The following is a 12,575-nucleotide window of genomic DNA, read 5'->3' on the forward strand; positions in this document are numbered from 1 at the left end:
AGTTTTTCTGTGGGGAAACATCACTTTTACTCTGTGGTTAAAGTTTTTCAAATTTTAATTACTTTCTTAAACTATCTTGGATTTGTACCAAACTTGGACAGAAGCTAGTTTATGATCATAAAATAGTATCCAGAAGTAAATTTTGTAAAAAAATAAATCCATTTTTGCCGTATTTTACTTTCAAATGAACTTAGATTTCCTTCCAGTTATCATTACATACAGTTTGCAGTTAGTTTTTAAAACATTTATTAGATTCATAAACTATCCTGGATTTTTACCAAACTTGGACAGGAGCTTCTAACAATCAAAAGATGGTATCAAGTGAAATTTTTTTTATTGAATTTTTCCTCATTTTTGTTGAACCTGCGATTTTCAGAAATAGTAGGCGAGATACTGGGTTCCGCGGAACCCTTACACATTTTATATATCAGATTCAGACTGTTCTTCTATAGAAAGTTTCAGATATTTCACTATGGAACATATTCGGACATTTCACTATGGAACATATTCTGACATTTCACTATGGAACATATTCTGACATGTCACTATGGAACATATTCTGACATTTCACTATGGAACATATTCTGACATTAATACCATAGAAATGATTGAGACAGTTCTCTATTAGAATATATTAAGATAGTTCTATGTAAGAGCATATTCACACAGTTCACAATGAAAGAAGTCCTGACAGTTTTACAAAAGAACATTATCAGCCAGTTCTATGATAACTTTTATGCAACAGGTTAGAACACACACATACACACACACACCCATTTTAATGGTATGACAGATCATTTAATATGTGTTGTTGTTGTCATTCACATCCATGTGTTCGTTTGCTTGTTTTTAGTTTGGGTGCGCTCTTCTAAACGTAAGCGTTTTTCTATTTTCACGATTTGTATTACCAGAATAAAATGTTTCATATTTCTGGTATACTATAAGGTATTATACCTTGCCTTTTGAATTATACTGCAATTATATAATGCTGATATGTTCATTTTATTTTTTTACGGAAGGTCCACGGATTTTCATTTGTCAATATATTATTGGATTGAGGATTTGTTTAGCATTAATCATCACACCTACGACTTTTTTGAGGTTTTCTTATCTGTAATATTTACACTTGTGACTTTTATAAATGAAGATTTATATAAAAATGTTTCGATATTTTTTGTCCGATTTATAAATATAGTTTGATATAGAATTATGCTGAGGGAGAATCTCGCTGCATAGAAGACTCATTGTGGCCTTCGGCTATTGTCTGATCTTTGGTCGGGTTGTTGTGGCTTTGACACATTCCCCATTTCCTTTCTCAATTTTATCGCAATAACACAAATAGCGATGAAAACTAAAATCAACCGACTGACGCAATTATATTTAATGTTTATATAGCCTTTAAATTTTAAAATTAATACATTTCTATTTTCTATATCCGTCATCGTCTTTTTTAAAGATAATTAAAAGTTTATTGTATAATTGAAACGTTTCTAATGCATTTTTGAAAACATACCTATATGATCCAAATACTCATATGCCGTTTATAACCAAACGAGTATATACTTATATGGTCGGACGATACGTGTACGGTCGGACCATACGCGTACGGTCGGACCATATGAGTATACGCATATGGTCCGGAAAATATACATTAATTCATACACAGTTATCCCTTCCGTAAGGTAGGAGGAAGCTAGAGACTTATATTGTTCTGACAAATGCTGAAAAATGCTTGAATAGCTCATTTTTTTTTTTTATCTTCCTATAATTGTTTAGTTGTTTCTTTTAAATCAGTGGTATTAATTTTCCCACTTTTTCTGAGAATATTGTTACATTATAATATTTGCACTAATCATTTGTAGGCTTTGAATGAAGATTTACGAAGAAAGTTTTCGATATTTTGTCAAATTTATTATATAAATAGAATTGAAATTTAATAGCTTCCAGAAATTGTTAATAACGTGCTATTTCAGTATTTGAAATTCATATTATAATTTGAAGGGAAAAATTCTCTCAATAAAAGTTCATCACAAATAAATTTCAAAAGAATTAAATTCGCGTATTTCGCCAAAAATCAGCAGCGTCATAACCAAATTATGGTCTTGTGAAATAACCAAATTAAATTAGAGGATTTAAGACCTACATCAAGTATTAAACGAGGTTATTGATGTCGTCAACAATGATAATCACAGTTAACTTTTAAAAGGTTAAAATACACGTGTTTCGCAAATCATTAAATACATTAGTCACACAGTCTTAAGATTCAGCAGCGTCATAAACAGTACACGCAAGATAATCTTGTGAAATACCAAGACAGATTTTTTTTAGAAAATGAATTAGGGGAGTTTAAGACCTACGTCAAGTTTTAATTGAAATATTTATCAGTTTCTTATCAAAAATAGTTTACCAAAAAAAAATTAATTTAAAAGGATAAAAAAACATGTGACAATTAGATTCAGCAGCGTCCAGGTATTTCACATTCAATCTTTTTATGGAAATATTCTTTATAAAGCACAAACATGTCAGTATTCACCTCAGAAACTAATAAATCTTTAAATAGATTTATTAAGAAGGGATATCTTTACTATACTAATGTCAGGTCATTATATATTGCATATTTTGTAGTTAATATTGATTCGCTTATAGGGTCTTTACATCGGAACTAAACACATTTATTCAAAACCCAGTCGTTGGCAGTACGCGGGTAATGTTCTTCTCATATATGTTGTGATGGAATGATAATAAACCCCTAACGGGACGGATGGTGCCAGATATTCAATTGATGAAATCATAATCTTTCAATCAGTTAAATTGAAGTCTTGAGATGGCATGTCAGTTAACTGCTAGTAGTCTGTTGTTATTTATGTATTATTGTGAGTTCTAGAGCACCGTCCCTTGATGGATATTGTCCAGTAGCAATGTCAACCCTTGCTGCTGTGCATTAGTCATGAGGAGAATCACTATTGGAGTAATCTCATGTATCTGTAGCTAGTTTTGAAGGATCTCCCCTTGATGACCTTTGCATTGTTGGGATGTAAAAGTCCCTCACTACTGTGCACTGGTCATGAGAAGAACTACTGCAGAATGAGATACTATATTCCCGGTTCTATTTTTTTAAACTTTTTTTGGTTTCCGTCTATATAAACTTAATATCAATTCCTTGTAATATTAAATCGCCCTCATTACACCCAATGTATCTTACCATAATTATATCCTACATTGCTCTATATTATCAATTTATTATTTGTGTATTACTTATTGTGTATTTCACTTATGTTTATATAATCATTGTATTATGATGTTTTTGTATCTTGCCTGACAAGGACCCATGATTGGTATAATAAAATAATGTCTAATGTATGATGTCTAATGTCTATTATTGTCATTTTGTTTATTTTCTTTGTTTACATCTTCTAACATCAGACTCGGACTTCTCTTGAACTGAATTTTGTTGTGCATATTGTCATGCATTTACTTTTCTATATTGGCTAGAGGTATAGGGGGGATATCTCATAAACATACTTACCCCGCCGCATTGTGCGCCTGTCTCAAGTCAGGAGCCTCTGGCCTTTGTAAGTCTTGTATTTTTTATAATTTCAGTTTCTTGTGTACAATTTGGAGTTTAGTATGTCGTTCAATTTCAATGAACTTCATGTAGTATATATTTGTTTAGGGGCCAGCCGAAGGACGCCTCGGGGTGCGGGAATTTCTGGCCACAATGAAAACCTGTTGGTGACCTTCTGCTGTTGACTTTGCTATGATCGGGTTGTTGTTTCTTTGACACATTCCCCATTTCTTAATTTTAAAAACAGTACAATCAACATCATCTTGTGAAATACCAAGACCGGAAAAAATACAAGAAAATGAATTAGAGGAGTTTAAGACCTACTTTAAGTATTAAACGAGGTTATTGATGTCATCAACATGATAATCACAGTTAACCTTTAATGTACAGCCACCATCGGGACTAAAGAAAACAAAATTTGCATTGAAAATCTAATGTATTAGTTTTTCTGCAGCTGGACAATTATTCAAATTATACTTTTGACAGACAGTTTATCTTCGTAATAGTTTAAGACAAAGAAACACAATCAAAAGGTTAAAATACATCTGTTCACAGTCGATAAGATTCAGCAGCGTCATAAACAGTACACGCAAGATGATCTTGTGAATTAACAAGACAGAAAAAAACGTTCAAAAAAAGTTTAAGACCTACGTAAAGTTTTAAATGTAATGATTGATGTCAGAAAAATAACCACAGTAAATCTTAATGTCAATGTCACCCTCGAGACCAGAAAAAAAACCATAGTTAGCATTGAAGGTCAAATTGTATTAGTTTTACAGTAGCTTGACATTCGAAAGATAACGTGCTTTCATAGTTTTGCTGTATAGAAGTGACCTTTATATGACTCAATGAGTATCACAACGGGTTCCACAGTGGACCAAGAAATGACAGGCGGCCTGTTCTTATAAAAACGGCAGATAAGATAAATATTACTCAATCATAATAATGTTTTGCTTTAAGTTCTTTTGACTATTTTTCTCCTTGAGCAGTGTTCGATATTTGGTCGTATTTTTGTCTATTCGTCGTATCAATGATTTGATTTTAATTACGCTTTTTTAATATAAAAAAAAGTATGTTCTAGAGAGATTTAGGCGCAGGATATATGTAAGGCTTAATTGTGAGTTTAGAGCACAAACACTGTATATATAACAGATTTTTTGAAAGTATGTTGATACGGTATTTTAAGTGCGGAAATTATGTCTATGAAAACACTGAAAAATTCTGGAAATAAAAGAAAGAAAGTCCTAATTATATAGACTGTATTGAAGTTATACACATGTTACTTAATTTCAAGCAATATTTTATTTAAATACACAAAATGAAAAAATTGCGTCGCGAAATATTTTTTTTCTTTATAATAGCTAACCCGATCTGATTGTGATTTCAAACCAAAAAATATATGATTAGAATTGTTCATTTAAAAATCAAAGATTTCAGTTATATCTTGTTATCATTTTTATGTGTTTATTTTTGTTGTTGGTGTATAAATGAACACAAGAAATATATCTGATGATGATACTACACCACATATATTGTACATGTACATGAATGTATCAATAATTGAGATTGTATATATAAATAATATAAGCTAAAGGCCAATCAGTTAAACGTAAGTATAAAAGAATACCCGAGAAATATCCCTATCCTGCGAATTCTACCGTTTTTTGGACAATTTTAGCATATCCAATATTCTGACAAGTCTTCACTTGAATTTCTTTGTGAATGTTAAATCCTAGATCAGTGTAAAACAGATACAAATATTTATGTTACATATTATTCGGATAGTTACGAAGTATATTACCAAACGGAAGCTTGATATTTTTTTAATTTCAGTACATGTTAGGATTGGACTCCTAAAACGGTTATGTTGTGTCTATTTGAATCAATTCTAGAAGCCATCCCACGACTTCTTCAGGGACATTCTACTTTACAAGTTAACCATATACAATACACTTGAGGCATTTGTAATTAGATAAAATGATGATTTACGTGTGAACTAGTTCTATGTTTTGCCCGATTTATTAATTCGGTTATTCATTAAATATATATTAACACATTTGAAATTGTTCGACGTTTATTGTGTCAGGCACTATACGTACCTTCATAAAATGTAAATACGACACATATTGATATTATTTTATAGTATAATTTTCCTAAAATAGTTGAAAATAAAATATTGAAATACTTTATATGTAATGTATTTTGTTCTTGATTTCTATTGATAACTTGTCAATAGCGAAACAGGAACTTTCTTCACCTTCCGGGGACAATGGTTCACTTCGGTTTATAGCAGGGTCTATTGTTTTCATATAATGTGTTTTGTGATATACAGTTTTCCTTCCTTCCTTTTTCTTTTGGCAATTGTACTTTCTGTTTGTCTTTGACTGTCCATTTCTCCCATTTGCAAATTAATTACTTGCTCGTCTTAACATTTTTTATAAACCGATAACTTTCATAAATAATAAATTAAAAATCTGAATAGAAAGCGAATGATTAAGATTTGAAATAAACTAAATGAACACAATAAGGACGTACATTGTACCTCACGTGCAGTCTTGTTCGTTTTCATCAACCTTAGTTTTGCCATTTGAACAATGTGACCATTTTTTTTCTCAAGATGTCTTGTACCAAGTCAAGAAAATGGCCATTGTTATATTATAGTTCGTTTCTGTGATTGTTATATTTTAATGTTGTGTTTCTGTTGGGTCGTAGTTCTCCTCTTACATTTGATGCGTTTCCCTCTGTTTAAGTTTGTGACCCGGATTTGTTGCTTTTGTTTCCCTCAATCGATTTATAAATTTATAACAGCGGTACAGTACTGTTGCCTTTATTCATCATTTTGACGAATTTGGGGGAAGACTTCCGACTATCTTGTTCTCCTACATTTTAACCATTATTAAATTTTCATGGTCCTTTTGGAGATTCTTTATTCCTAATTTTAAGTTGTACTGTTACCTGTGCACAGGTCCTGTTCCACAATATACACTTATAGTGTTACTGTTGTCAAAACCCATTTGCTTTTTTTAATATAGAAGTGTTCAGGGATGTCTCCGCCACCAGTAATCATTCATATGACTCAATTAATCGAATTCCCGATATAGCCATATACATAAAGGTTTATTCCTTAGAGTGCAAATCTAAAACAGTTTCTATCTCACTTTTTCGCACTTTACTCTCATTAAGTAAACTATGTGCGATGCAGAATATGTAATGAAATAACATGCCTACATATTTGTGTAAACTACTAAAAGGTAAAATCACTGAGATACTGAACTCCGAAGAAATTCAAAACGGAAAGTCCCCAATCAAATGTCAATATGAAAAGATCAGACACATCTAACGAATGGACAACAACTGTCATATTCTTAACTTGGTACTGGCATTTTCCTAAGTAAAAAAAGGTGGATTAGACCTAATTTTATAGCGAGCTAAACCTCCTTGTATGACAGTTGCATAAAATTCCATTATATTGACAACGATAGGTGAACAAAACAGACAAACATGATATGTAAAATTTGTCAAAAATAGGGGTACATCAGTCAGCATTGTGTTTTTATCTTAATCGATATTAAACAAACAAATATGTAAACAATTTTTGGCACAATAACACAATCACGATATGTTTAAGTATAGAGCCACGTCATACGTACAATACAAACACAAAAAGGCAGATAGACAAAGCATATTGGCAAAAATGAAAGACAAGAATACAAAAAATATATCAGATGAAAATAATATAATGACGGGATGTATAAGTACAGAGCTACGTCAAATGGATAGCACCAAAAACAGAATAAACAGCAAAAATATATACACACATGTAATAAGAACAAATAAAAAAATAATATAACATGTTATTAAGATGATTAACAACGATAGTTCCCAGAATCTTTACTTTAATAAGATCATCGTTTAATATTTGTGAAGATGATACGGAATATTTATCAATACGATACCTTTCAATATGGTTTTTTTTAGAAAAAGGACGATACGTTCTTTGACATAGCCCTGGTTCATCAACTTTCTGCTCAGACACTGGTGACATTTAACAAAGTCTGAGTAGTTGCTGCATGCTCTTTAATACCGAAAAAGTTGGGAAAAGTATATCCCATATGCAGATGAAGTTGGTATATTGCTACCAATGTGTGGCGGCGGGGAGGAATGATAAAACAAAATGTTAATCGTCTCGTTTGTCATAGATTATGGTACTAAGATGACCCTGTATGTCAAATTGAATTAAGTCTAAAGATGAGGCAGATGAAGCCGTGTCTGTTGTTTCTTCAATTCCTAGTTCTGGGGATATATAAATGAAACCCAATTAGAAAAGTTTGGATTGTTAATGAAAAGAACATCATCAATATATCTGAAAGTGAAATTAAATGACCTTTCTCCTTTGATCTTGAAACAGCACAAGTTTTGAAAATGGAAAGGGAAAATCGTATAATTTATAAGTTTATTTTGATATAGATTATATTACGTTTTGCAGAAATAAGACACTACTTTTATAAAATAAAAAATCGGTACGTTTTAATAAATTTTAACGAAACAATCATCAAACAGAATAAGTTCCATTTCAATGAATCAACCTTATTTTCCACTTCCTTTCTGAACAACTGATTATTTTTCAAGAAATTATTAAATCATATAACATATCTTAACAAGATCCCCCTTCCTCCCTTATCAAAAGATGCTGTTAAAAATTAAATTTTTATACATATTTAACCTAAGGCGTTATGCAGTTAGAACCTCATAGTACCCACACATAAAACTGTGAAACAGTTCAGTTTGAGTAAAGATTGAAGAGGCTTTGAAAATTGTCCCTTCTCTTACGTATTGCATTGAACTTAACCTGAATTAATATGTAAAACTATATGTATATGCAGGTGCAGTGTATGTTAACATCGAATCAATGGTATATACACATGTGAATACTTTTTAAACAAACAAAAAGCAAACCTATTTCATCAATCATAAACTGATCCTTTTCATTGCTTTTTTTTATCGTTTTATCATAAGTTAAATTAATCGATCATAGTTTCCAAAAATAAACCTGTATTATTCTTATATCTATCACGTATTTCGTTTAATTTTCAAGAATTTAACAAACTTGATTAGAAACAAGTGAACTATTTATATCTTTGTGGTTTAGAAACCGTAATATTTTCGTGTTATCCACCTACCAACATTTTAATATTTCTGAGAAATGCTCGGGTCAATCTGAATTATGTATGTGATTGCTGTCCAATCCTTTATTCGCCCTACGCTCAGTTTGATATTAAATCACTCCTTTTTACTTTCTGTTCTAATAGCTAGTAATCAATGAAATTTCTGCTTTAAAAATCACGCAGATACTGTTAAAGTCTTGCAACCCTTGTAAATAAATGGTAATCGTATTTGTTCGACGTATTTTCTTGACATTTATTTATGCACTGTACAGAATCGTCCTAGAGATTTGTTTACGTTTTCTTATTTATACAATATCATTCTTATAAGAGTAACGAATTAAGATACATTTATATCGGTAGCGATAGCATTAATGAATAATTAACATCAAATAAATACAAACACAAAACAAAAAAAAATCATCAATCATAAACTTCTTCGTTTCGTATCGTTTTATCATTGATCAAATAAAATAGTTGTAAGCTGAACCAATTGTTCATAGTTTCCCAAAATATACCCGTATCAAGTTTTTCTGTGAATGATATATGAGAAATCTCGCGTCTAATTTCGGAGAATTTCAATTGATTAGAAGCAACTATACATATCAATGTCGTCTGGATGCATGAGTATTTCAGTGTTTAAAATAAAAACATCCACCCACCAATATTTACCTATTTTTGAGAAAGGTTTCTGTCAATCTTAATAATGTATATTGTTAAAGTACCGATCCGTGTCCGCCTTTCGCTCATATTGATATCATTTTCTACATCTTTTTCTGATGTTGTTATGCTAACAAATAAAGTTTATGCTATTGCTATTTTGAAGGTAACTATACTCCACGTGTATACATGTACCAACAAGGTTGTGCCTAAATGACATTAGATTACCGAAATTCAAACCTAGGAAATCGTAGTTGTCGACATGTCATACAGTGGAGATCAGTTCTAACCTCTCATTAGAACTGTCAGAATAATCTGTCATAGAACTGTTCTAACCTGTCCTAGAACAGTTCTAGCTAGAACAGTTCTACCCTAGAACTGTTCTAGGTAGAACTGTCAGGATCAGTTCTAGGTAGAACTGACTAAATCAGTTCTACGTAGAACTGTCAGGATCAGTTCTAGGGTAGAACTGTCTAAAACTGTTCTAGGTAGAACTGACCAAATCAGTTCTAACTGTAGAACTGTCAGCAGAACTGACCAAATCAGTCAGGACTGAAGAACATTTCTAAATGACGTCACTGCAGAAAGGGCACTTTAGAATTTAGAAGAAAAAATCAGTTCCAATTACTTTACTATATATAATAGCGGATTTTTCTATATTTTTACTGATCAAAATTTACATGTACAAATATCGAAGTGGATAGGAGGTTATCCAACTCATCGGAGAAATATTTTTATAAGATTGCAAATGAAACATCATTGTTTACGTTTCTTCGTTCCCCGTGTTTAACAGTCTCTTCATAAATATAACTCTGCATTTAATTCATGGAAATTTAATCTTAATTTACCTTGTTTGCCTTGGATTTACATTCATGACTTAGGATTCTGTTTTGACAAATGCTCAAACGAAAATTGTACAGTGGATGGATTATGGGATTAATGAAATCAGTGTTGTTAAACGTAAAAAAAAACTATGTACATTTGCATTAGCTCGTTGCCAAACTTATCCATAACGGTTATGAATAATATCTGGGAGTCCTGAAAGTCTGAAAAATATTCTCGATTGAACATAAATGAAATATTTGCCACTGGACGTTAGGCTACAAACAAAACCAATCATTGTCCTTCTTCAAATTATATATTAACAGTATAGTCAGTATACTATTCCAAGTCCAAGAAGAGAACTTCTCATACATGTACTTTTCATTTTAAAATAAAGTATATGAATCAGTCATGTGAGTGTTGGATTATGCCGTTAAATAGTTTTGTTTAAAAAAAACATCATGAACTACTGACTTAAAAGTCACTTTTGTGACGGTTCAATATTTAATAATTTAAGTTTGGATGTAACGGGTCTTCTGACATTATTTTGTTATCAACACCCATAGACATAAGTTAGTCATGTGAACGTAACATCATCAACGTTTTTTTATGTTTTGCCAAGGTTTAAACATTTTGTTAAAATGAAATTTAGAATTAAATTATAAGAAATGACTGTAATATTTTTTCTGTCTATTATATTATACATGTATATATATAACGTAAAAAATGTGGTGCACACTGTTAAAAAACCCTCTACGCGCATTTATCAGTGTGCACCAAATTTTTTATGTTTTTTCTTCATAGACAGAAAAAATATTACAGTCATTCCTTAAATAGTAATATTATCGATACAGAGAGGAAATAATGGCGCTCTGATGTGGATAAAATTTGGTGTCCTCTTTATCATACAATATCTGTCCTGACTTAGAAATATTATTGGTTTACAATGAAGCCATATATATTTACATGATAAAGAATATATAGATATAGGAAGATCATGAAGATGTGGTGTTAGTGCCAATGAGACAACTCTCCATCCGAAATAACAATTTATAATAAGTAAACCATTATAGGTCAATGTACGCCCTTCTACACTGAGCCTTGACTCACACCCAACAACAAGCTATAAAAGGTCCCATATGTTCAGTTTTGGTTGATGCGGTTAAATAATTTTGTTATTAAAACGACTCAGTCTGATATATCGAAACTTCTGAAATTTGTTAACAATTCAATATTTTGAATAAAAAGAGGACACGCTGTCATTTGAATTATACAATCCATCGTGATCGGTTGTTGTCTGCTCTATGGTTGGGTTGTTGTTGCCCAGACACATATTTTTGTTCCATGAGTCAGTCTGAGGTATGAAAACTAGCTGATGTTTGTTTCTGATGCGATATTTTGAATAAAAGTAGGAAATGATGGCACTCTCAATCAATGCGAATTTTTTTTTGTGGTTGTTGATTTCCAATATTGCAGTTATTTATAAACTACAGTCCCTCTTGACCTAAAATTATAACTGATGTACTGTCCAACTTTATAGACTTGCATAAACAAAAAGAAAATATGGTCATTTTTGGTTGATGCGGTCAAACGAATTTATTACACAACTCAGTCTGAAGTATGAAAACTACTGATATTTGTTTACGATTCAATACTTTGAATAAAAAGAGGATATGCTGGCACTATAAATTCATGCAAACAAAATTTTGAAGTCATTATTTTCCAATATTGCTGTAACTTGTATATTATAGTCCCTCTTGACCTAAAATTATAACTAAATTACTGTGCAGCTATATACTAAGCAGATTTGTAGAAAGAAAGAGCAAATAAGGTCAGTTTAGATTGGTGCGGTCAAAATATTTTATTACACGACTCAGTCTGAAGTATGAAAACTACTGATATTTGTTTACGATTCAATACTTTGAATAAAAAGAGGTCATGCTAGCACTTTAAATTCATGTGAACAAAATTTTGAGGTCATTGTTTTCCAATATTGCTGTAACTTGTATATTACAGTCCCTCTTGACCTAAATTTATAACTGAATTACTGTGCAGCTATATAGATTTGCAGGAAGAAAGAGCAAATAAGGTCAGTTTAGATTGATGCGGTCAAAAGATTTTTGTATAACAGGTCCGTCCGAGGTATGAAAACTACTTGTAAAAAGATATCACATTTGTTTACAATTCAATATTTTAAATAAAAAGAGGACATGCTTAGGTACTATAAATTGAGTGCAAATAAAATTTTGAAATCATTAATGTTTTCCAATATAATTGGTATCCTTGCCTAAAGATAAACTGGATTCCTGCAGTTTGCAGCTAAATGTATTTAGATTTATATGATGAAATCAAATATGATCAGTTTA

This window comes from Mytilus trossulus, chromosome 7 (genome assembly GCF_036588685.1).
Source record: "Mytilus trossulus isolate FHL-02 chromosome 7, PNRI_Mtr1.1.1.hap1, whole genome shotgun sequence".
NCBI classification, from domain to species: domain Eukaryota; kingdom Metazoa; phylum Mollusca; class Bivalvia; order Mytilida; family Mytilidae; genus Mytilus; species Mytilus trossulus.